Consider the following 22,729-nt stretch of genomic DNA (forward strand, 5'->3'; position numbering starts at 1 on the left):
CAGCAAGTATATAGCAAAAGAAAATTACGACAAGATCAATATAAGAAGGCATGAATAACAAAGAGCCAAGGGAAACTCACTTCTCGACCACTAAATCTCAATTGAGTTCATACCTTCCACACTTGACAACAATCTCCTCAGAGGAAACCATTTCTTTATATTTTAACAAAACCCATTTTAAATTTTTATAAGGTATACATGCACAACAATTGGCATACAAGGTTCCTTTAACTATATGCATCATAACATGCATTTCACATGAGTACCAGACTCCTTTTTCCCATGCCATGGACATCATATATGCCATGCATTATTCCTATCATCATACACATGAAACCATAATAGAGAAACTCACGTAGCCCCCAAGGCTACCACTACCATGCATACATGCATACATTATGAAGGATACTCATCATTCAACTGAATGTCATTCCTTTAAAGAATCATTGCATAGCTTATTCCTCAATTAACAAAGGGATGACTTTCCCATGCATCACAACAGCTCAAATAGCCAATCATCCATGTAGATGTATATATGCTCAAATAGCCAACACATCCATGCAGATGTGTATATATATATATATACACAAATACCAAAATTCCAATAGCCACTCCTCGAGAAATGCCTACCGGGTTTATGGTCACCTCACTCGCATCAGCCTCTCATACTCTTCCACACACGCAGACTTAGTTGTCGCGTCAAAATAATAATAGTGGCGCAAATTATAACATCAAGCATGCATATGCAAATTCAAGTACATGCCACATTACGAGTGACCACCATAGTACATGTAAGCCCTTTTCACATAGTGTATACCCATGGCTATATGCATAATACATGCATGCTTCTTTAAACTATGAGTGCCGAATGATAATTACCATGCCATGCTTAATGCACCCGTCACATACAAAGCATGACTCCCGAAGGATGCAACCCATAACCCATCATCATAATGCAAGATAAAATAGCACACAATGCCATGCAACACATCCACAACAATGCTATGACAAGTGACGATCACATATCCTCAATTTTTGCCCATTAAAACTCTTAGCTCTTCCACACAATTCACATTGATTAGGTTTCACCACATCAATTAAGGGTAATTATTCATATAATGTTAGTCATGCATCACGCATGAATTACCATGGACATGCCAATTAAGATCATTTCTTATTAACTTCCCAAATGATTATTATCTTGCTTCCTCATGCAACTCAATTACATTTTTACCTCATGAACCCCATGTATATATACATATATATGCATTCAACCACATCTTATCATTTTAGAGGATTGAGGGATATTAAAGGAAGCATTTAAAAACACTTTACTTTAATTAACCATCTTAATTGATTTGAATTAAGAAAAGACTTAACCAACTCAAATAATAACCAAAATATATGATATTATATATCAAATCGAATCTCTCGAAGTCTAGTTTATGATGCTTCAAACGGATCATAATTCCTACTTCTACATCAAAAGTTGTGGACAAAATAGCGAACCATGCACAGTGTAGTCAAGTCGCGGCCGAGTCGACTCAAGACAAATTTGAGTCGACTTGGCCAAGAACGAAGAAAACTCGCCAAAAACCCACTGAAAACACACAAAATGGACACCAATCATCCAAAAACTCCCATTCTATCTTACTAACCCACAATGTCATACATGAAAGAAAAATATAGGGTAATCAAGCCCCAACGAAACCATCAATGGGACACCACAATGACTCAAGAAAAGACCCACAACTTGAGAAAAATATGAAAGACTTAGCAACCATTGGCAAAGGTGGTTCTTACCACCACAAAAAGAGACTAACCATGAATATATATATATATATATATGCATCACTTTGCAACTAAAAGAGGTTCTTTAGAAGAGAACAAGGAAAGACAAATGAAGCTTGCACAATATATAAATAAAAGTGCAAGAAGAAATTGCCTTTGATGATAAAAATCGGAGGAGAAGAAGAAGAGCCTTCCAATGAAGCTAGATTCCTCACTTCTTTAAGCTCTAAACTCACCAAGAATAATGGAAGAAGATGAAGAAGAAGAAGAAGAAGAAGAAAATGGAAGATGAAGAAGAAAAAGAACCCATCGTCGGGCATCAAAAGAGAAAAAGAAGGAAATAATAAGAAAACACAAGAGGATGTGAGAAACTGGGGAGGAGTGGGCTGCTAACCACCCCCCCTAGAATTTACAAATCTACCCCTACCTCATACACACACACACATAAAAATCCAAACCCCTTTTAGACTTTTGTCATTTTTCTTCTTTCTTTCCTCTTTTCTTTAATCTCTCCAATTATGAATTTCACCTTTTTCCCTCACCTTTATTCATAAAGCATGCCCATTTTTGTCTTTTTCCATTTTCCTTTCCTTTTCCATTTATTTCATTCCACTCATATAAACTCATGGGCCCAAGACCAAATCATTAGCCCAATTAAATATAATGGCCCATTTCCATCATAAGCCCCAATGGGCTACACAACTTCACTAAATTAGATTTGCAAAATTTCACACTTGGGCTTAACCCAATTTCAAAGCCCCAATTCATTAGAGATGGCTTATTTTAGCTTCCCACATATAATAATAACACTTACAAATTATCCACAAAATTTTACTTACATAAATTTGTCACATAAAAATATTTTTTACATTTAATTTAATAGGGGAAAAATTCTCAATGGTCATAAATAAAATATTAATAACTCTTAGACCCACCAACAGATTGTTACAATAAGAACTTAAAACAACAATTTTTAATAGTTGAGATATTAAATCTTGACGTTTTGCACATCAATGACTAAATGTCATATTTTTTAATTATTAATGGGGAATCGTATATATTAAGCCTTTATAAAAACACTTTATTAGTAGGGTTTCATATTATCAAAACATTAACAACATTGCTCTCACGGGCATGGCGTAACGGTAAAGCATAAGAAGGATAAAAGGAGTATTGGAGGTTCGAATTCTTGTGGCGTCTTGGAAGGCAAAATTATTGTTAGAAGACAACAATAAAGCATTACCTGGAAGGCAACAATAAGATTAGAAGGCAAGTTGTCCACATGGAGGCAGGTCATGGTGCACCCTATCACCTCTCTGAATGTCTCGTCCACATGACATAAAGGTGAGGTCCATAGAGAGGGTGGTTGTTTCTCGAAAGTCCACTCCGAGTGTGTATAAGCTGTGATCGCATTTGGATTTACTTGGAGGGTGAATCATGGGAGAATGCTACTCTCTCTAGGATTAGTCCCCTGAAACTCGAACACCTAGCTTAAAAAATAAAAAACATTAACAATATTTTAATATTTGACCTCTACTAAATAATAATTTTTTAAATGACTTTATTGCTACACTAAAGGTTGTTTTGCTTAAAATTTTGTCTAAAAAATTAAATGTAGAATATAACTGTCAAATGTCACTCAATAAATTTTATTTAATTTTTTATATGTATGTAACACCAGCCATTGCTCTAATATATATAACATGTAGGTAGATTTATGTACACTAAGGGTTAAATAAATAATTATACAATTCTAAATATAATATAAATAAATTTTCAGGTATTTTATTTTTAATATAAATGGTTAATTTTATACAAATAAATAAATAATTATACAAATGCAAATAATTTTAAGCATACAGTTTTGGATGATTATTAGAGGCAATTTTATGTATGTGTTAACAGAGGAAATGGATCATTTCATTAATTAATAATAAATTCAAGGACATTTTGGGGAAAAATTAAATCTTAACAAAGCTTTAAAATAAATTTAGTGTTTGCTAATATATATAAGATTAAGAAATAAGATAATATATGACTAATTTTAATGTATCTATTGTATTTTAGGGTGAAGTGCTAAATAAGTCAGTATATTTTGATTTTGAAATTAAATTGGTTGTTTTATTGTGAAAGGAGTCAAATAAATAATTGTATTGGGGTAAATTGACTATTATATTATAAAAAGACACAAATTACAAGTGTGAGTTCTTAAGATCTAAATTTATGAGTATGTAGAGTTTTTTTTTTTTTTTTGGATTACGCGCAATATGTAGAGTTATTTTGATTGGGGAAAGAGTTGGTGTTCTTAATAGAATTAAAAAGTCGTCAAACAAAGTTAAAAAAAAAAATCTATCATAATGACTAATATGGTCTTTTGAAATAAGCATTCGATCGATTTGGTTACAACCATGTGTTGCCCTTTCCTTTAGTCAACCAAAAGCCCCTAAGGCTATCTCCAATAAAATCGCCAAATGGCTCGCCAAGCCAACTAATAGCTAGCCAACTGCAATTTTTCACCTCCAACGCTACTCTCCATCGCTACAATCATTCACCAATAATTCGGTGAAACCCAAACCCCTCGTTAGATTTGGCAAGCAATTTCAGCCAAGCCTCCCTTGCCTTCTCTCCACCACAACGGCCATCTCAACGTTGGAAGATAAATACCAAGCAGACATGGCAAAAGGTGAACTTAACCGGAGAAGATAAGTTGTAGACACGACAATGAACTCGATTGGAGAAGACAAGATAGAGCAAGAAAGAAGTAGGCGACAGTGACGAACAGATCCTAGCGGTGATCAGTAGAAGTGGTGACGGTGATGAGCAAAACCAATAGCAACTGCGATGGCGGTGTCTTCTTCGACAAGGAGCAAATCGAGCACTAGGTTTATGATTTTGGAAAAAAAAATTATTTATTTGTATATTGGATGAATGATATTGTGTATGTAACGCCCCGTTTTCTCGGGCACGTTATAAATTGGGACAATTTTGGGACAATAAATTTTTTCCTTTCAAAGTAATCCTAAATCACATCATTTCTCGTATCCGTCCCAGAACTTCCAATTATTTTCTCAAAAGAGAATTACCATACACATCAAATGCGAAAGCAAGGATCGAACCTGATATCTTAACATAAATCAAAATTTAGATCTTACATTATTGATCCTCAACATAACTTAATACAAAACATAAGTTATCAACTAACATTAATCTTAATAGGGTTATACATCCTCATTATTTCAAAATGTCTAGAATTCAAAGTAGTAGAAGTTAAATACATGAGCTACATAACATACATTTCATTCATCATTCAATTCATCATACACTTTGCTAAGTGTCATTTCATGCCTCATTCATGCCCGTGTCTGCTACAATCTCCATCTAGAACATTTGAATATTCTAAGGGCAAAACCCAAGTTAAATGATGAATCATCTAAGTGAGGGTACAAATGTTTTATCATGTATGTATGCAATGTCTTACTTCATCGTAGGGGTCAACTGCACCCTTCAAGCTACTCACCATTTTTTTGGCCACCTTTTTCGAAGCTGGGGTGTATAGGGGCACCCTTGGTAAAGTAGCGATGCCAGTTCATACTCCCAACGAATAACATGCGCGTGATCAATGGTATCAACGTGTATTTATACATTTCATAGTCATGTCATATATGCAGTCTACGTGATGGATACATATTAGGGCATGTCAATATGATGAAAACATTCCTGAGGATCGTGTTTTCAAACATAAATCACTTAAAATCGGGTTTTGGGTTAAACCATTTACAAACCAAGCATTTTTGATAAACTAAATCCAGTTGGGAAGTACCACTTACCTTCTCAAACTTATCGGGCTACCTCGATATTCATGCCTTGCCTCGAAATACTACATCACCTCGATTTGCGTGTCAACCTCAGAATTCGCACAATTCACTTCAACTTAAGCCTCAAAGCATCATAATCACCAAATTTATTTAAATAAGCATTGAAACCTATTTTTCCATAATTTCTTGCATTTTCTTTATTTTTTCTCTATTTCTTCCTATTTTTCCTCAATAAATATAAATTAAATATTTCTCTAATATTTCCCTAGGACAATTCATAAAATAATATTCCTGAATTTCTGAAATTTTCTAGGGAATTTTACTTACCTTAACTTAGCCTCTTAGGCTTTCTCAGTTTGCGTGTCATATCCTTGAAACATTTGCTCAAGCCATTTTTCTTGCCAAAATCTCTAGAATAACCATAAAACTCTATTTTCTATTTTTCAAATTTTTTTCCACATTTCCACTATTTTTCTTATTTTTTCTTCCATTTTCATTTTCTTTCTTTTTCTTTTCTATTTCTCTTTTCCTATTCACCTTCTTCTTCCTCCATTTCTTCCTCCAGTGCTCGTCTGCAACTCACGAAGCTTCTTTCTCTCTTTTCTTTTTTTCTTTTCTTTTCTTTTTCCTTTTCTTTTTCTTTTCTTCTTTTTGTAACATCCCACATCGAGCGATAGGAATGACCAGAACAACTTACCCTGATGGGCCTACGCGAACTTCCCACGAAGGTCACCCATCCTTGGATTTTTCCCAGGTCAAGCACGCTTAACCCTGGAGTTTTTTGCCTGCATTCAATCCAAAAAGTATCCAACTGGTGTTGTTTCCTTCCTTACTTATCATCGATATATACTATTCTCCTTTGAGCTCTTGGGGTATTACATTCTCCCCTCCTTGAGCACATGACGTCCTCGTCATGCGACCTTACAACTGATCCCAGACCTTCTCCCCTTTAAAGGCTGCCATCCTAGAAGCCTACTAGGAGCCACTCCTTGATCAGGCCTCGCACCCCGGTGCCACTCCCTGCCCTCATTGGACTGCTTTCTCCAAGGGTCAGCTCTGATACCACCTGTAACAGCCCACATCGAGTGATAGGAAGGACCGGAATAACTTATCCTGATGGGCCTACGTGAACTTCCAAGGGGGTCACCCATTCTTGGATTTTCCCAGGTCAAGCACACTTAACCCTGGAGTTCTTTGCCTACATTTAGCCCAAAAGGTATCCAACTGGTGTTGTTTCCTTCCTTACTTATCCTCGATATATACTATTCTCCTCTAGGCTCCCAGGGTATTACACTTTTCTTCTTCTTCTTCATCTTCTTCTTCACCTGCCTTCCTCTACAATACGGACCAGCTCCATCCACTCCATGCTACTGCTGCTACAGTGGTCGGCCACCATCGCCGCCTCTAATAGGCTACCACGGCCTCTCCGACCACTCCCCATGCCCTCGCCTACCTCCGTCGCAGTTATTGCCGCACCTGCTTGCTCGCGGCTGCTTGCTGCTTGCGACCATGCCCGAGGCTGCTTGCTCGCTGCTTCATCTCCATCTTCACTTCCCCATTTTGCTACTTCTTCCTCCTATTTATAAGCAACACACCACCTTCTCGACTACTTTGGCCATCCCTCATTGCGTGCAAATCTCAATTTTACAGAGTATGGCTGATTGTAGAGGTATGGGATGTGCATGGCATGGCCATTGCATGCCTGAGCATATATATATTTATATATTTATATAATTATATATTACACTATAATAATAAAAATTACACATTTAACCTCAAATTCTATCTCTATTTCACTGGAATAATTCCCTTATTGCAACTATGCCCTTAAATCTCAAATTAATTTGCATTACAATACTGAAAATGCAAAATTAATAACTTCAAAGTTACTTGATAATGATGATTTTGCCCTAGTGACCTCACTGGGCTATCGTTTCATCCCGAAACCACTGAAGGGTTGTTCATTACAAAAAACTGGAGCCCCTTCAGCCTCCCGTTATTTTCCCGGAGATCCCTTACGACAATTCGATTTTGCAACCTAAATGGCAGTTGCATTTTAGTTGTATCAAAAACCGTTCTCGATCCGATTTCTTTCGATACCATAAATCTTATTTCAGAACGCTCATCGAGACCATATCATTTTTTTTAGAAAATTTCACTCCGAGGCACTCCCTACAGTCGATTCAGTACTTATAACTGTTATCAAGCCAATTTTTCGATATTTTAAACTTGCCTAAATTACGTGACAACCTTATACAAACATAGGGTATTACAGTGTATTTGTGTATTTGGCTATTGATTTGTGTATTTGATTATTAATTTTTTGTATGCATATATTTGATTATTAATTTTGTGTATGTGTGTATCTGATTATTTTGTATATTTGATTATTAATTTTGTGTATGCTTGTATTTAATTATTTTGTGTATTCGATTATATATAAAGAAAAATAAATAGAATTAAAATTTATTAATAAATAAATAAAATATGGAGTCAAATCAAGAAAATAATAGGGAGTGTGGTTGGAATACGCACAATTTTTGAGACAAAATCAGAATAGAGAGTGAATTATTTATAATATAATAGAGAGCAAAATAGGGAGTTGTGTTGGTGATAGCCTAATGCACCACAAGTAAAAGAGTGCAAAAGTTTGGTCTAACCGAATAAAACCAATTGAAATTGTTGTTTCGATTTTTTTTTTATTCGATTCAATTCAGTTAATTTTTTCAATAATTTTGATTTTTTTATTTCAGTTCAATTTTTTAATTTGAATAATTGAACTAACCAAATTGATCGACTTTTAAAACGATGCCATTTTTTGCCAACTGCATGCAACTAAAAAGAAAAGAAAAAGAGAAAGAATGAAAGAATAAGAAAAGAATTCAAAGTGAGACTGTTTGAATGAGAACCCACAAGTCCAAAACCTTGAGAGTTCGAAAAGAGTTCAGCCTTCATCTTTGTTGAATGGTCGTCACCTTCGACCGTCCGCCTCCCCTTCACTGTCGGCTTATCACCTCTTTTTTCTACGAGCAATTTGTCTGGTTCTACTCAAGCAACTACAAGTTACTAGGAATTGGAAACACAGTTTTGTAGTTATTGACATATATTAATTTAACATGGTTTTGTACATGCAGCAACAACCTTCTTTACCTATTCCATTGTAGCCAACTTTAACAACTCAACCACCAGCAAGTGGCGGAGCCAAAAATTTTAGGCAAGGTAGGCAAAAATTAAACCCTAAACTCTAAATTTTGTCTAAAATTATATAATATAAAAAATTAAAATAATATAATATTAAAATATATATAAATAAATTATACAATTGACGCATTTTCATATTTTAATAACATCATTATTAATTTTTTAAATATATATTCTTCAATATACACACTAAATTATCGTCTAATCATTAATCTCCAATTCGATTGCGCAGCCGAGTCTTGATAAGTTTTATAACAAACAGTTCTTCAATCATTGATCTTTAATTTAATTACGTAGTCGAGTCTTGACAGACTTTATGACAGAAAATATATTTTCTTCCATAATTTCAAATATGTAATTGATAAATTTGTAATAAAAAATAAAATAAAAAATTAACCCTTTTAGTTAAAACACAGTTAAAGAAACGATCAATGGAGGTTAACATACATAAAAGAAAAGTGAGCCTGATTTTTATATATCTTATTTTTAATTTTTGGCCAATACTAAAAAAAACATTGGCAGTCACCACCAACCACCGTTGTAACATGCCGTATCGAGTAATAGGAAGGACTGGAACAACTTACCCTAATGGGCCTACACGAACTTCCCAGGGCGGTCACCCATCCTTGAGTTTTCCTAGTTTAAGCACACTTAACCCGGGAGTTCTTTGCCTACATTCAACCCAAAAGGTATCCAACTGGTGTTGTTTCTTTCCTTACTTATTCTCGATATATACTACCCTTGTCCGAGCTCTTGGAATATTACATTCTCCCCCCCTTGAGCACATGACGTCCTCGTCATACGACCTCACAACTGGTCCCAGATCTTCTCCCCTTTGGAGGCTACCATCCTAAAAGTCTGTCAGAAGCCGCTCCTTGTACAGGCCCTCGAGCCCCGGCGCCACTCCCCACCCTCATCGGACTGCTTTCTCCAAGAGTCGGCTCTGATACCACATGTAACATCCCACATCGAGCGATAGGAAAGGCCGGAACAACTTACCCCGATGGGCCTACACGAACTTCCTAGGGGGTTACCCATTCTTGAGCTATGAAGCACGCTTAACTCGGGAGTTCTTTGCCTACATTCAAGCCAAAAGGTATCTAGCTGGTATTGTTTCCTAACATCTTGGGGTATTACATTCTAAATTGTAAGGACCGCTTTTGAATATTCCCACTTAGCATATGATACTCGAAAGAAGGTCATTACAGAGATGATATAGAACAAATCTAAACTCAAATAACAACTCATTTAATTTCTAGCAGCAAAAATTTAAATAAGATTTAATTACATTTTCAATATCTCATGACTTTAGGCTTAAAGGCCCTACAAAATAATAAGAGGCTCAAATGCCAATAAACATAACCAATCCTCATCACTATAAACCTCACCAAATCACTAACTATGATCTTTGAAGTTATGATACGTCTCTGTACACCACTATCCTTGGGCTGTAGTCCTACTGGAGTCGCCCCCAATAACATTCTTTCCTTCACCTAGAATGGTAAAGAAGATCAAGTGAGTCACAAGCCTCAACAAGTTCGAGAAACAAGGAACAATATATAGGATCCAAGAACATGATGACACCAAGAAGAGTAATCAAGGACTCCACAAATATACATAAGATTCATCATTCATGAATTTATCAATTCAACTGAATATATCATGTCACCATGTTTCACTATGCAAATATGCATAAAATTTCAATGTTATTATCAATTCTCACAAGCTCGCAAGCCATCAATCAATACATGCAAGAGTGCATCATTTCATTATCAATATCAATTTTCCCGACTCATAAGCCATAAATTGATGCATATAAAAGTGCATAAATTTCATAAAACCTCACAAATAAATATAGAGCCAACCTGCCGGGCTATGGCCACCTCATCCCGCGCCAGGTGCTCTAGGGTACCCTTTCTCCCTCCGGGCAAAATAATAGGTACGCAAAACATATATATATGTAACATGTACATGTATGCATCATGTATGCATTTTCCAACCACATGTATTTAAATTCTTGTTTCCGCAATATTCATACTTTCAACATCACTTACCCATACCGGGTATTTTTTTCATCATCAAATAAATTCAATATATCTTACTTCATAATATTTACCACATTTAAGATGTAATTTATGACAGAAATGTTTGATGTAATTTATAACACAGGAATGATTTTTGAGATATGCTATTTAATATTAAATCTCGATTCACCAGTAGAGTAATATAAATTTAATAACTATTTTTCCCATCATATGATTGTTGTGATTTCATTTAACCAGTGACAATATGCATTTACTTGCATTCGTGCTCATAACTCAAATTCATGATTAGTCCTCATGAAATCAGAATAACCACACCATGCAAAATTGTTGGTCAAAATAAATCTAAAATTTCTCTTAGGCTAAGGACCAACTAGAACATATTTTTGTAAATGTCTTTATTTTAAAAAATTAACTCATAGTATTTTGATAACTAACATTCATTGTTGTAAGAATGATTTTTAATGAATTTTTCAATAAATAGAAGCTATGTATTTCGAGGGTGGTAAAATCGCAAGTTCTTGCGTTGGTACATAACCAAAATTCTATTTTTTTATTGTTATGAATTTTTATTTTTATTTATATTTTTATTGAAACCAAATAGGGGGTACTTTCTTATTTACATTTATGTATTAAAGTAAATAAAAGGTAAAATATAAATTAAAGAAAATGCAAACATTTACTTAGGAAGATCTCCCGGCTTATGGAGAGAGCTCGAGAAAGCTCGTGGAAAGAGCTCGAAATGAGCTCGAGGTCATGAGCTTGCGGCTTACGAAGAGAGCTCACGGAAAAGACAAGCAGAAAGAGCTCAGAACAAGCTCACGGCCAAGGCTTGAGGGAAGAGCTCGTGGGAAGATCTCGCTATAACAAAAATGCATCTGTACGTGCATATATATATATGTGGGTTAGCCAAATAGATCAGGGCACTCGAATGTACGACTGTTTAAGCATAAATATGTGGTACATTGGCTAGGCAGGGCATGGCACGAATAAGCTTTACAAATCAGTGAGGGATAACAGCTCGTTACGCATGTATGTATATGTGTATTTATAAGTGGGTCTCATATATGGGTGAACATCATATATTTTCAGTTGAGCTTTTTCTGTTTGTGTGAGACCTCCAAATACCTCAATAGAATTGTTCAATTGAGTGGCAGATGACTTAGCATTTTACATTCCGACATAGCACATATAAATATAAGAGGCATTTGGAACAGCGAGCTCATTCGAATATGATACACACACACACACACATATATATATATACATTTAACACTGCTTCTTTGGATGCGAAACGAGCAGAGGTTCTCATTCTCACCTAGCTATATAAAATGCTATTCACGAAGAAAGCTTGGTGTGAAAACAAACCCCATTTCGAGACATCAAATGGACTTCACAGTAACTAGGGAATTTATACACAAAATAGACACAGTGGAAAACACTACAGCGAGGTGACACAATAAACAATAGTTTGTAATGACAAAGAACATAAGGGAGCTTGCAGAAAGTTAAAGAAGAAAGTAGAAAATCAAGGAAGCTTGCATTGAAATACATAATATATATATATATATATCAGAGAGAGAGAGAGCTCTCACTGAAAGATAAAGTGGAAGTGCAAGAAAAACTTGCTTGATGAAGATGAAATCCAAGAAGAATACCACCAGTCTCTTCCACTTAACTTACTCCATCACAATAATGAAGAAGGAGAAAAACAACAGCAATGTAGCAGCAGCGAATGAACAGCGAAGAAGAAGAAAAATGTTGAATAAGAAGAAGTAGTCTAAGAAAGAGAGAGGACAAGAAGAAAGTTGGATGCCAGAAATGATACACCAAGGAGGAAATCCTAGGCGTAATAGAGGAGATAAAGGGAGGGTTGTAGGTCTGCCCCCTGCATCCCATGAAAAATTACTTGACTGCCCCTCACCCTAACAACAATCAAATGAAGGTCCAAGGACACTATTGACATTTGCTGGCCAATTTAATTTATTATAATTTTCTTTTAAAAATTTCAAATCTCATTTCACAATTGGACTCAGCCCATGTCGTGGGCCATTTCATAGCCCAACTCACTAACCCAAATAAATTATCATCATCTAAGCCCATTCATAATATAATTAAAATTCCAAACACATCTCAATGGCCTAATCTATTTGGACATTCCCCACATTTTGAATCCCAATTGGATGGGCTACCAAATTCTTATTTCCACTACACTTCATTCCATAAAAAAAATATTTTCAATTCTCAATTAATTAATGCAAAAATTTTGAACCCAAAAAAAAAATCAATAAATAAAATACTCGAAAATGCCTAGATCCCTCAATCGGTCGTTACAATCGTGGTCGATCATTTTCAGCAATCAGAGGTAACCACTCGACATCCTTATTCTCACTGACCAACATACTCAAAAACTAGTAAAATCTAATAGTCAAATTTCGTAGATTTAAGCTTAAACTTCTAACCAAACCTAACGTGAGTAAATGCACTGGCAGTTACCACCGACCACCGTGGCCGATGGTTTTCGACAATCAGATGCAATCACTTGACACCCTTATTTTGATCAATCAATATACCTAAAATCCAAAAAATTTTAAAATTTCAGGGTGGGTATTTAGAAAAAAAAAATTAAATTACTATATATAATAATTTTTTTAAAAATCCAAGGTGGGTAACTGCCCACCCTTGACTGTATGTGGCTCCGCTACTACCACTAACTACCTTTGCTCTCAATCATTAACAGGTAATGGAGACTTTGTACTAAAATATGTTCTTTTTATGGATACAATGTCTTTTGTGGCCAACTCCATGCAACTGACATTTTACTTCTTTTTTTGATAACCCAAGTGTCAAAACTTGCACCCTATTATTCTTGGGGGAGATGGGCCTCACCCCAACTCACTCCCAGGTAAATTATGATTTAATCTTCATATAACGCCTTTAGGAGATTTTAAACTTGAGACCTCAGACATGTTCACCATCTGTTCTTATCATTGAAGCCACATATGAGATGTAACTGGCATTTTACTTTTGATGCTACTTTGGAAGGTTTAAGTGACTTCGAGAGCAGACAATAAGCCTTCATCAAAGCCTTTCTAATAAACCCTATGCCTAATCTCTTAACTTCCCATACTCTTTCATCCTAACTTGTTTACTTAATTTAATCTATTAAGTTAATAACCACAAATGAGATTCCTAGATTGTTGAAGTTCTAAAGTGGTTCATAGTGCGAGTCCATAATAAGGACCGTGTTACATGTACTGACGAGATGTACAAGTCTGATGACCGAATCGGACTTCATCCGATAATGAAATCTGATCAGACTTCATCATCAATCATCGGATTTCATCAATCATGACCCGATCGGGCTTCATCATGGGATGAAGCTTGATCAGGCTTTATCATAGGATGAAGCCCGGTCAGGCTTCATCCAGAGGCAGCAATGGCAAATTAGGTGAGGATGTAAGGGTCTATTCTCAAATATTCTCGCTAGCATATGATATTCGAAATGAGGTCATCACAGTGATGATATAGAACAAGACTTTATTAAAATAAACAATTCATTTCATTACTAGCAGCGGAATCTTAAGTAAAATTCAGTTACATTTTCAATACCTCATAAGTCTAGGCTCGAAGGCCATACAAAATAAATAAGAGGCCCTAGTGTAAATTAATAAAATAAAACTCATTTCATTACAAGCCTCTATAAAATGCTACTAAGGATCTTCAAGATAGGACACGTCTCTGTACACCACTATCCCTGAACCTTAGTCCCACTGGACTCGCCCCCAATAACAGTATTTTCTTTTCCTAGAATGACAAAAAAGATCAAGTGAGCCACAAGGCTCAACAAGTTTGAGAAACAATAAACACTGAATAAGATCCAAGAACATGGTGACACCAAAAAGAGTAATCAAGGACTTAACAATTATGTACAAGATTCAGAATTTATCAATTTATCAATTCAAATTTAAATATATCATACCACCATGTACCACTATGCAATTGTGCCTAAAATTTTAATGTCAGTATCAAATCTCACAGGCTCATAAGCCATCAATCAACACATGCAAAAGTGCATCATTTCAATGTCAGTATCAAATCTCACAGGCTCTCAAGCCATCAATCAACACATACAAAAGTGCATCATTTCAATAGAATCTCACAAATAAATATGGAGCAAATCTACCTGGCTATAATCACCTCGTCCTAAGCCAAGTGCTCTAGGGTACCATTTCCCTCCAAGTAAAATAATAGGTGCGCAAGATATATATATATAACATGTACATGTATGCATTTGCCAACCACATGCATTTAAATTCTCACTTCCTCAATATTCATACTTTCAACACCATTTACCCATACCGGGTATTTTACCATCATCAGATAAATTCGACAAATCTTACTTCATAACATTTACCACATTCAAGATGTAAATTATAACATAAAAATAATTTTGGGAGATACTATTTAAGGTTAAATCTTGATTCACCATTTGGGGAGTATTATAGACTTAATATGTTATTTTTCCCATCGTAGTAATCCTTTAAATTCATTCAATAATTATGTTAACATTGATATGTAATTTGGGAAAAATTAAACAGGGGTCATTCAAATGGTGTATAAGCATATACATAAGGGCTATTCGAATAGGCTGTGATTCGAATAGCAGGGGCTTGATTCGAATGGAATATGTATGCATAAATGGGAGTGATTCGAATGGTGTCCTAGGGTGATTCGAATGGCTTGTATATATATGTATTAGTAGGTGATTCGAATAGGCATATGAATATGTGGGAGTGTGATTCGGATCACTCAAGAGGCAATTCGGATTGGGTATGCGTATACATATATATAGGTGATTCAAAACAGTAAATTCCAGATTTTTGGCCAAGATTGACGAGGTCATTACGGACTCAATACCAATCCAAATAATGCGGGTAATATATTAAAACGAATCCTAGGATGTATAGTTTACATCCCAACAAACAGATCTTAATTTGGTGATGGGAACAGAAAGTTATAGGCCAAAGAATAACATGTGGTTAGATTACACGAAAACAGTAAGCTACGAATTTCTTAGCAGAAATTAATCGGGTTGGTACAGGCTCAAAACGTAACCAAATTATTCGTATAATATATCAAATCAAAACCTATGAAATCTAGTTTATAACGCATCAAATGGATCTTAAATTGGATATCATCACAGGGAGATATACCTAAAAGAATAAAGCATGGTTAGATTCGCTATAAAAAATCATGACTTTGAAAGGCACATTCGGATGTGAAGATGAGGTATTCGAATGTGGCTATGCTATTAAATAGCTATTCAGATGGATTTTTTGAATTTTGGTGAGAGTGGTTCGAATGGGGAGAGAGTGATTCAGATGGGAAGTAAGTGATTCAAATGGAAGTGAGTGATTCGGATTGCCTAAATTTCCAATGTGCAGTTATCCTATTGAAGCCCGATTTTGACCATGATTCAACCCGAATCTCTCAAAACATGGAAGTTGTATATCTTTCTCTTGTCGTTCTATACCATATTAAATCACCTTAATCGGAGCTCAGACGAGAGAGTTATGCCCAGAATTCGAAAGAGTGTCAAATTTTTCCAGAATATGCATTTTTCATTAAAAGTCTCTATCATTTAGATTAGAGTCTTGCATCCAATGGATTCATATATGGGAAATTCTATTTGCAACCATAATTTTTACTCTCCACGACCAGCAGAAGTAAAATTTTAGTTTTTGCTATTTACAACCAGAGTGATTACTTTTTATAATCATCTATATTCCAAACATATCCTTTAAACATCCATCCCTCAAAAGATAACCCCAGGCGCAACAAACTCTCTTCACATTACTTCTCACATCAAACCATCTTCAGACCATTGCCATCTCGCCAAAGTCGCTTGCCTCGCCCGCCCTCTTCGCTGGAGTCCCTCACTTTCTCGTCAGAATCACAGAAGCCAAGCAATAAAGATTTAGGGAAATTCTATCTGTAGCCAAGGGTGTTTTGCTCTTCACGAGATAATATCGCTACCCATCATCGCACCCGAAGATTTGGGAGCTTTGAAAGCACCTAAATCCATAATTCTAAGAAAATATAATTCTCCCGAACCCATGAATTCGGGAAAAATATTTTTTTCGAATCCATATATATATATATGCATGTAATATGAAGTTATTCTCATAAAATGTTGTTGCATTTGATTGGGTTTAACCATTTGTAATTTCCACATGACAAACTCTTTTATTTGGAATAATTTATATACAAAATTATTATATATTTATGTTTATAGTTATAATATGTATATAATTATAATATATATGTATATAATAATATACTTATAATAATATATATACTTATATTATATATTATATTATATAGTTTCTCCCGAACCCATGGGTTCGGGAGAAACTATTATATACATATAATATAATAGTACATAATATATTATATACATATAATAGTATAGATTCAGGAGAATTGTATTCTCCCGAATTTATGGGTTCGGGAGAATTGATTTTTCTGAATTCATGAGTTCGGGAAAATTAATTTTTCCCGAATTTATGGATTAACCCTGGGTTCGGGGAATCTCAAACCCCCCGAAACTTGTTGTTCTAGGGTGAGGGGTTCCCCAAACCACTGGATTCGAGGAACCCCTCACCCCCCCCCCCCCCCGAACAACGAGGTTCGGGGAACCCCTAACCCCCTGAATCTCATTGTTCGAGGACTTAGGGGTTCCCCGAACCACGGGGTTCAGGGAACCACTTACCCCTCGAACAGCGAGGTTCGATGAACCTCTAACCCCCCGAATCTCGTTGTTCAGAGGATTAGGGGTTTCTCGAATCGCGAGGTTCAGACCGCTATGTTATTATTTTTTTAATTAATATTAAACGTAAATCGTGTATTATCTTAATTTTTTTAATTAATCCTAAATAATGCAACCTATGAGAATTTGTTTTTAAAAAATATTAATAATTTGTGTGTGTTTAGTGTAATTGTGCAGATAAATAATGAGAATTTGTGTTTTAGAAATATTAATAATTTGTGTGTTTTAGAAATATTAATAATTTATGTTACTTCATTTATAGTAAACGGTTGAATAGCATCAAATGACTGTTGAAATGAAAAAAAAAATTATGTAAATAAAAAACATAAACAATTTGAAAACATTGTTCAAATAATAATTAAATGAAAGTTGAATGATGTATGATACCTAATTGTTAGTAAATGGTTCAATAGCATCAAATGACTGTTGAAATGAACAAAAATTATGTAAATTAAAAACATAAATAATTTGAAGCAATGAAATATCCTAAATCAGTGGATTCGGGACTACTTGACTCCCTCGAACCAAAGGATTCGGGGCATCCTCGAGTTCTCGAATCCTTCAGTTCGGATACTGAAGGAGTCCTCGAATCCTTCAATTCAGGAGGTATCAACTCCCCCGAATCCAAGGATTCAAGGGATCCTTCTTTGGTCGACACTCCAAGTGTCTCAACTCCTGGTTCTCGCCTGTTGATGATAAACAAAATTACAAATACAACAAAATTTCAACAAATTTTCAAATACCTCATGGATTTCATCATCTTGTTTCTCGCCGAAACAGAAATAGTTATTATCTTCTTTGTAAAACTCTGTAAACATTTGTCTATAATAATCTTCCATGCTTAACTTGCTCATGACGAGTAGAAATGTGCTTAGCAATCTTCGATATTGAATAATAGTTGTTATGCAATGCTCGATATTGAATAATAATGGTTGCGCGGTGTGGGTGAGTAAAGGTGTTCAAGTGTGGTGAGCTATGGCGATGGTGGGTGAGAAAGTACGTGCACGTACTTGAAAGAGTAATGGTGGGTGGTTGAGTGTAAAGGATTTAAATGAAAGGTAAATATGAGATTTTATCTCAAGGTGTTTTAGGAATATTAAAAATGAGTTGCGGAGAGTAAAACTTATGGTTGCAAATAGAATTTCCCTTCATATATATATAACTCTCTTATTCGGATAAGGGAGGTTACATCCGGATGGCTTCATATGTATATATAAGTCTCTTATACGGATAAGGGAGGGTACATCCGGATGAGACTATTTTTCTTTGTGTCTTATGTTCGAATATGAAATGATGTATTCGGATGGATTTAGACATATATGACTCTTGTATTCGGAATATTTGGTTGAACATTCGAATATAACATGGAAGTAAATCTTACACAGATACAAACAAGCAAGAACTTTGTATCTTCTCTTACCCAATAAAATACCATTCACGAATAGGTTTGGGAATGAATGAATCCACTTTTGAGACATAACGGAAACCGTAAAATGACAAGATTTTATACAAGTTATATATATATATGTGAGACAGGCAGAATACCACAAAGAATTGCACTGTAATAAAGATTATATAAGAGAACTTGCCTGAGGAGATGTCCCAACAGAAGAGAAAATAGCTGAGACTCTTCCACTGAAGCTTCAGACGTCAACAGAAAAATGGGAGAAGAAGAAGAAGAATGGATGGAAAAAAAAGATGAAGCAGACAAATGAAGGGAGAAGAAAGTAATGGAACAATAAGAAAAAGAAAGAATACGACACTGAAATAAGAGATTTGCACCCAACGCTAATAGAGGAAAAGTTGGTGGAAAAAAGAAGTGTGTATAGATCTACACGCTGACTTCAGCAATTACCCAAAATGCCCTTCCCCTCATATTATAAACAAAAATATCCAAGGACTCTATTGACAAACACCATCTTAATTTATTTTATTTTCCATTTTCTTATTTACACTATCAATTCCTTTATTTTCAAATTATTTATCACCATAGGCCTAAATCCAAACCACATATACCCATATATATATATATATATATACACAACAACACAATTTAGACCACATAAAAAAAATAATTTTCCCCACTTTTTAAAAATGATCTTAATGCCACCCACATATAATACATCAAAAATAAATTATCACCGAATTATACCTTAACGTCATAAACCCGACTTGGGTCGTTACAAAAGATATTTTTGAATTTTGGCACCTTCGATCATCCTCTCGATAACTCAGTTGTTTGTACAAGTAGCATTTCTCCCATAATAATCTGTATTTGTTTCTTTTCTTTTTTGGGTTGGATGTCATGTTCTTTTCGCTTATTTCTATTGAATTACATGTATCCCAGGTCTAATGCTCAAAGCACTATAGCAATGAAGCCATTACTGTAGGGCGGATCCAGGAATCTATATTGGGAGAGATTGAAATTTTAAAAAGTTAATGTAATAAAATTTTTACATAATTAAAGAGTTGCACAAAAACAATTAGTGTAAATTCACTAAATTGATTTTGTCCACTAAAAATTGAAATATTTTCACTAGTTTGATGATCTATCTTTCTAAAAAGTGATAACAATGTTTTTCCTTTCTTCGCATAAGAAAGAAAGTTGTTCCATTCTAAATTCTAAGTTACAAAAGTAAAAAAAAATAACGCAATTCAATAATTAAACAATTAAAATATTCAACTTAGATAAGTGTTTTTTAATATATAAATTAAGATTAACTTGTGAAAAGCATTCTTACGTAATTTTTATTCCTAAATTATAGATTGAAATCCTCAAGTAACTGGAAAATATAACTCACAAACACATTGTAATTCAAAATAGTAAGCAAGCACACAATGTCTAATTGCAATTGACCAAAAAAAAAATCAAAAGAATCCATAATCTATTAAACACAATTCCTTGAGGTCACCAAAAACTTCACAAATATTGAAATATACACAAAAATCAATTAATAATTTGGAAAACACAAAAAAAAAATAATAACAGATGGATCACAAATATTAAAATGTATACACAAAATTAATTAATAATTTAGAGATAAACAAAAAAAATTCAGAGTCACCATTTATCAATCATTCATTTATACAAAAAAATTTAAAAAAAAAGAATATCATATGAAAAATGTGAAACATACCTCTTAGATCAATGATGAGGAAAAAAATGAAATCGCACGAATAGAGCAGTTGTCAAGTAGGTTGGACGAATTAGATGCCAGTCACAATGATTAGTAAATTGAAGAGAAAGAAGATGAGAGGGTCACGACGAATTAGGTTTAATTTTTTATAATATATTAATCAACAACTTCTTCCGTTCTATCTATTGAAATTAAAATGTCAAAAGTTTGAAAAACAAAATTGAATAGACGTGAAGTGATGGGTGCAGTGCATCTCAATCTGGCCTTCCCTTTATTAATTAATACCATTTCCAGGTGCAATGATAGGCCTCGGCACCCATCCCCTCGTATCTCTTCAATTTTGCTTTTTCAATTTAGTTTGACTTTCAACCAATTCAAACTTTCAACTAAAAGCTTTATTTTGACTTGTTTAAAATTAAAGATAAAATTTAAACGCCTTATAAGTTATAGTTAGGAGTAAAGAGTTACGCATTATAGATTTTAGGATTAATTGTAATTTTTTTGAATTAAGTTATTATTTAAAAAAATTATACTAAAGGTGAGTTTAATTGTAAGTATGAAATTTATATAAAAAAAAAGTATTTTTCTATGCAATCAAATTGCTTAGAATTAAATTCTATAGCAAATGTCGATTGAAAGTATTTAATTGGATTAAATTTTTATCTAAAAATTGTTATATTTTTTCAACTTTTAGTGTTTAATTGCCATTATTTTCTATGAAAATAAATATATACACACATAAATAATCAATAATCAACTGCATAAAATAGTTAAATATATACATATTCAAAAAATAAATCAAATATATATACATAAAATATTCAAAAAATAAATTAAATATACAAAAAAAAAAACATACACACACCCATAAAGATCTGCCATAGCCACAGCCATAGAAAATGCCTAATGGAATCAAAATTGTAGTAAAAAAACTTCTAGATTTTGGTATGTTTCCCCATCTCTTCATTTTTTGTTAATAGGGAACAACAACCACAACCATGGATTCCGAACGAAGATCCAAACGCTGGGCAACATCCGACACCAGAACATTGTGGAGTTGCTGGCGAAACTATAGAAATAAGAACATAACGTGATCGGCAAAGATGGTCTTCTGCGGAGATGGCAACGAAGCCCAAGACGGAGCTTGTCTTTAGCGATGGATGGCGACTCACAGGAAGTTGGAGATGGTGATGAAGCCCAAGTCGAAGCTCGACTTCTGCGGTGGATGGCGACGAAGAGGAAGGGGAGAAAGCTTGTGCAAATGGGAGAGAAAAACCCTAGAGAAATTTGGGTGGACAAATTTACAAACGCGGTGCGTGAATTCCCTGAAAAGTTAAAACTAGTGTCCCCTCGAAAAATCATCTCCAGCAAAAGTGAGAAATTCGCCTCACATGAGTGAAAATTAGAAATGAATTTGCCTAGAAAAATTAGCTAATCAAACACTACAAAAGTTAGAACTTAGGTGAAAAATTGTCATTTTCCATAAAAAAAATAAATATAATCAAAGGCACCCTAAAAATTTAAATCTCGTAATGGGCTATATGAATGGATCGGCCCTTGCCCTAATGTGAGTTCTTTTGGATCTGTACTAGCTTGGAATCATGATGCTAAAAGTGACGGCCCAAGGAGAACCCAAGAGCTTTGCGGTGGCCTCAGAGGTCCCTGAATGAGAAGACATGCATCTAAGTGGGCTCTTCCATCCTTCCATGTCTACAAGAATGGTGAGTCCCTTTTGATAAGTACAGAGAGCTTCTAGTAAAGACAGCAACAGAACAAGGTGCAGAGCTGCTGTCATATGACCCTGTGGGATGGACTAGGGAGGGGAATGGAAATTCAAGGTGGTCCAGTGCTAACAGTCGATATGAGTTGTTTAGAGATGTCGGTGGTTTCTAAACTTGCTTTGGTTGCTGG

This window comes from Diospyros lotus, chromosome 9 (genome assembly GCF_014633365.1).
Source record: "Diospyros lotus cultivar Yz01 chromosome 9, ASM1463336v1, whole genome shotgun sequence".
Lineage (NCBI taxonomy): Eukaryota > Viridiplantae > Streptophyta > Magnoliopsida > Ericales > Ebenaceae > Diospyros > Diospyros lotus.